Source organism: Dermacentor variabilis, chromosome 1 (assembly GCF_050947875.1).
Source record: "Dermacentor variabilis isolate Ectoservices chromosome 1, ASM5094787v1, whole genome shotgun sequence".
In the NCBI taxonomy this organism is placed as follows: Eukaryota; Metazoa; Arthropoda; class Arachnida; order Ixodida; family Ixodidae; genus Dermacentor; species Dermacentor variabilis.
Window position 1 is genome coordinate 12704061 of NC_134568.1, and position 5525 is coordinate 12709585.

General features: G+C 49.6%; 1 pseudogene; it reads right to left on the reverse strand.

The window, feature by feature from the left end:
• Positions 1 to 2846: 2846 nt before the first annotated feature.
• LOC142568076 (U2 spliceosomal RNA) lies at positions 2847 to 3023 on the reverse strand (annotated as a pseudogene).
• Positions 3024 to 5525: the final 2502 nt, after the last annotated feature.

Here is a 5525-nt window from a genome sequence, read left to right on the forward strand (position 1 = left end):
AATGACAGGTTGCTTTTGTTAACTCAATAATCTTATGTAGCCGGCAGTACTTATACTTATCTGACTTGCATTTCTCGCTTTGGAGCATAGCATTTAGGAGGTGCCTATAAATAAATGCTTGATGTTTGTATGACTGTCTGCGATATTTCAGAGGTAACTATGAAGTTAATACATTATAGTTTTCGAAGTATTTGTGGAGTTACAGCCCAGCGTAGGCTATTTAGTTTGCCGAGGCGTACAGCGTGATTCTAGTACATTTGCTGATTCATTATTCTCAACAATTGTAATTGCTTTCAGTGTAGGTGAAAAAATTACTGTGAATATGAAAGCGAATCAAACATCCAAGGTCGTGAGGTCCATATACGGTGTGTGAAATTTTTACTACACTATGCGCAGGGGATCGAGTACGCGGGCCTGCATCGATTTAGGAGCTTGCACGGAGGAAAAAAAGAGACGAAATCGACAATTACTATTGTCCGCTTCGAACGCCCTTACTTGAAAACTTTTTAGAGAAACGTTAAATTAGAATGACTCTGGTTAAACTGTTCCTGCAAAGAAGAAATTCGGCGTATAAAATTGCTTACTGCGTCCAGACGCAGGCATCACTGCGAAGAACTTAGTGAGCGAGCGTGGGGAACTCTTGACTTGGCAAGGCACGTTGTAGCAACTTAATACAGGACGTCTAGAATTGATAAACGCTCCAAATTATTTTCTACAGCATTTCGTTCCAAGAACGAAAGTGCCCGCGGCCTGATTCGAAAAATCGCGAACAGGTACCGCGTAATCAGGGAGGACAATCTGATCCGGATTATCCACGCCTTCGTGCTATGCCACCTCGCTTATTCAGGGGCTATGCACAACTGGCTCGTGTCGGCGCGCAAAAAGAACAATTCCCTAATCAGGAGAGTTTTCAAGTTTGCCCTCGGCCTTCCCTTCCGAACGCACACAAAAGACCTCCTCAAATTGGGAATTGAAAACGCGTTCGAAGAAATTGTTGAAGCCCAAGAGTTTTCTCAGTTTGCAAGGCTCTCCGGTACCCCAGCGGGCAGAGCCATACTTGGCGAGCTGGGACGTAACTACACGGTCGTCGGTCCCGACGCTGTGAAGCTGCCCAACAACGTAAGATCCAAGATTTCCATACACCGGATGCCACGCAATATGCAGCCCACCTACAACGAAGGACGAAGACGGGCCAGGGGTAAAGCTCCACTCGCCAGTGCCCGCTTGAACAAGGATCGGGCATGCTTCGTACGCTCAAGAAGAAGCCTTCTCCTCAGTGGTCATCGACTGGGATTCCAAAGTCCTCAGCTGCGCTACCATCCGCACTTCTAGTTCCAGCGTTGCAGAGCAAGTTGCTATTGCTCTTGCATTGACGGACAGTGTACATGACACGATTTATTCAAATTCCAAGGCCGCTGTCCGGCCCTTTGAGATGGGAATGATGGCTCCCGAGGCCCTACGTATCATCCAAAATGCTAAAGGCATCAAACATCACTCATTGGCCTGGTTCCCTGCGCACCTTGGAACCATTGAGGGTACCTCGCTCAATCCCAACGAGGAGGCGCACTCGACAGCACGAGGTTTGACTGACCGTGCGCCGGGTAACGCGTCCTCTCCGGGGCTACCCGAGCCTCTATGCTCGTACATAGAGATCTGCAATCATAATTATCTATCAAGATAATTATCAAGATAAATGGAGCACTCCTCGCAGTGCAGGGTCCAGGCAGTCACTCTCAAGGCACGTTCACACCGAAGGCGGAGCGGACAAGCGGACAAGCGGATCCGGCCCAGCGGCTGCGGATTTTCCGCTTTGCGGAAAATACGCGGTCGCTTGGCCGGATCGCGCCCGGACCGATTTTTTCCGCGCGGATAAGTTGGCCGCTTTGGCCGCAGCCAATCAGGACCCGACACTGCGGAAGCGCTGGTGAAGGAATGTAAACGAATGTCTTTCTTTGGGCTTTTCGCTTCTGTTATTCAAAAGCGTCAAAACGGCAAGTTGGGCTATCTGGTTGGGATTCATAGTAAGGTTTGTTATAGCGCAACACAAGACAAGGACAAAAGAAGGTATAAAACGACAACACGGCGCCGTGTCGTCGCTTTATACCTTCTTTTGTCCTTGTCTTGTGTTGCGCTGCAACAAATCTTGAAAATCGACTAGACAAGTGGCGAGTAAAATGCCAACGATCTCGTCTTCTTCGTCTGAGCTCATCATTTTGCAAAAGTAGATAGCGGACGAGAGCGCGACGAACCTCGAAGAAAAAATATCGAAAGTGCGCGCACTAACCCAAAGTGCCGCGAGATGGTGGCACGTCCCTGAAATTGCTAAAGAAATTGCGAGATGCCCCGCCTTCCCGGCGGCGCGGATAGCCAGACAACGCGGCCGGTCTGAACAGGCGCGGGCGCTCGCCGCCTCGCCGCTTTGAAAATCCGCTTGTCCGCTTAGACGCTCCGCTTTCGGTGTGAAGGCACATTCAGACTTACCCGAGTCGCGCGGCGCTGCACACAATGGACCCCGAACGGTTCCCGAGTCAGGACTGCCCACTGTGTGGTGGTTATGCGGACTTCGACCATGTCCTGTGGGGCTGCGCCTCTGCCGGTACCCCTTTCCCCCAAGAGGAAACGATGGAGCTCATTAGGGCCCAGGACCAGATCTCTCAAATCCTAGCAGTCCACAGGGCTCGCGAGAGGGCCATCAGGTTTAACCTGATGGCCCCTGATTGGGCTTAGCCAGGTGACGTTGAGTTTACTCGCGTCTATTGTAGACCAAATAAAGTTGTTTCACTCACTCACTCACAGCTAAGATGTTTATGGCTAGGGCTCCGTGTAGTTTGGTTCTGCGTGTTCAAAAACCGTGGGCCGATCCCGGAGATAGTGAAATATCGGGCCGACCTGAGGCGGAGGTCACGCAGGTTTCAAGCACTCCGCCAACTTGCAAAAATAAGTTTAATATATTGGGTCCAAATAGAACTCGTATTAGATATTAAGCAGATCAGCACAGAACAGCAGCAGATCAGCACAGCACTACACTTTGACCCCCGTCGGGCATGTCTACATTCGCACCGCCCTCTCTCTGTCGGCGTTCGAAACGCTTGCATATCTCCTTTCCTTTCCTTCCGCTCTCCCTTGGTGGCGGTCCCGTCGAAAGGTCACGCTTGTATGGTTTCCTCCGGCTCCTCGGGGTGGTGGTACCGTCGTCCGCACGAATACATGTAAAAGTCACGGTAAATGAGTTCGTAGCTTTGTTCAAAATTTTGTGTCACCTCTGTGTCGCTTGCTAAACAGCTTCGATGGTCATCCACTTTCACAGAGTCGAATGGCTTATGATTTTACTGATATGATTTCACCAACTGTTTGATTGACTGACAGAATTTCTGAGTGATTAACTATCTGGCTGACTGAACAGTATAGTTACCCCATTCCAAGTGTTTTCCCACCTTCCTGCTGTTCTGATGAAACTTTCGCGCAGGTAGAGTCAACCGCAAACGCTTACGGACCTCCAGATCTGAGGAAAAGCTGAACATCTCCGCAGCGTTGAAACACAACTTGGTATATGGATTTCCAACCTGTGGTTAGTAAATGCAAGAAGCACGTCATTCGCCATTACTGGCTACTGCAACAAACGGTTCGGAAATTGAACGTTTTCTCAGATGCCGCGGTCTGTAAACTTTCGAGGTTGACTGTGGGCCTATAGAACTTAGAATGCTTGAAAATGCATCTTTATTGATTTAACTGATTATATGGTTAACGATGTTGCGGCGCGATTAATTGACTGGGTGATTGAATGATAATTGACGCACTTCGAGAGTGTTCACTCCTTATTCTGTTATAGTGAAATTTTCTCAGATGTAGCAGGTGTTTCTGCTAAGACCTTCAGTAATGTTTAAAAATAGTCGTTGTGAAATAAAAGCTTGGTTCCTTCGGAGACATGCCATCAGCGTAGGCGACCCCGGGGTGGCGAGTGATACGGTATAATTATTCTCAACTTAAAGAAAGCCATCAATGAACTCTTTTAACCTTTGTGTTTCAGTGGGATTATCGTATTTGGGAAATTGAAGCGAGCTCTCCGTACAAGCGATTTGACCTTATGGATCCGGAAAGATACGATTACCCGTGTAATGGTGGCACGACGAATTGTCTGCCTTCCTCCCTGGTATACGCATTCCTTGCCTTATCAAAATACAGATGCGTCGGACTGCGAGGACAGTGGGCGTCCGCCGCCTGCTGAGCCATGCGCCGAAGGCGAGACATGGAAGGAATGCGTCAGCAGCAGCTGAGTTGAGGCCACTTGCGATCACCCGATGGTGAGACCGGCGTGCACCGATGACTGTCGCTTCGGCTGCTACTGCACCCGCCGTGGTTGCTCAGTGGCTATGGTGTTGGGCTACTGAGCACGAGGTCGCGGGATCGAATCCCGGCCACGGCGGCCGCATTTCGATGGGGGCGAAATGCGAAAACACCCGTGTGCTTAGATTTAGGTGCACGTTAAAGAACCCCAGGTGGTCAAAATTTCCGGAGTCCTCCACTACGGCGTGCCTCATAATCAGAAAGTGGTTTTGGCACGTAAAACCCCAAATATTAATTAAATCGGCTGCTACTGCGCTGATGGCTTCTATCGAGGCCAGCAGAAGACCTGCGTCACCCGCGATAAATGCACTGGACACTAACCGCAAAAAAAATTTAAAGAATGACATAGGCGCGCAATGTTAAGCAAAGCATGCTTTGTTCCCTTCAGTGCACCGCGCAGGCGAAACGGTCACTTAATTACTAAGGAAACTTCACGCGGTTTCTGTGTCAGTGCGGCTTGATGCTGGCTGCTCAATATACTGTTCAGGAATATGCTATGACACAGACTGTATGTTAAGCCGGGCATGCAACTACACATACGGAAGCTCTATTGCAACTGACGTTTATAATGTCACAAGATAGGACACGTGAGCGCTGTTTGTAGAAGCAAAGCCACCTGCTCGCGTTGCGTCGGAGAGCATGATACCACCGACTGTGAGGCGTCCTCATATAAATGTCCCAACTGTACTGGCTCTCACGAAGCGACTTCGAAGGAATGCCCGAAGATGAAACAAGAGGTTCGTATTCTTCGAAAAATGGCCAGAGACCAATCTTCACGTAAAGAGGCTGCTCAATCCGTTCGCCAAAGTGACCAACGCTCGCGACAGAAGCATCACAAAACCATTTCAGGAGAACTGCCTAGCGTGGCACAAGTACCACGACCACCTCTGCCTGTGCGTGCATCGAAGACGGTAACGGCGTCTACTGATAATTCAAGGTCCACGAGAGCACGCGGCAAACATTCACCTCGGCCGGCTGATACAGACACGGAATGGCCTTTGCTGCCCTCTAGGCCCACGGCCATGCCAGCGGGCACTAGCGGTCCTCTGCGCCATGAAGCCAAGAATTATAGGGCCAATGAAACCGGTGACACTACGGGCAAGCAAGGAGATGAACACAATGAGAAGGAGAATGTACAAAAAATGCTGAAACACCTAGTGGAGTCAATGCGCGTGATTCTC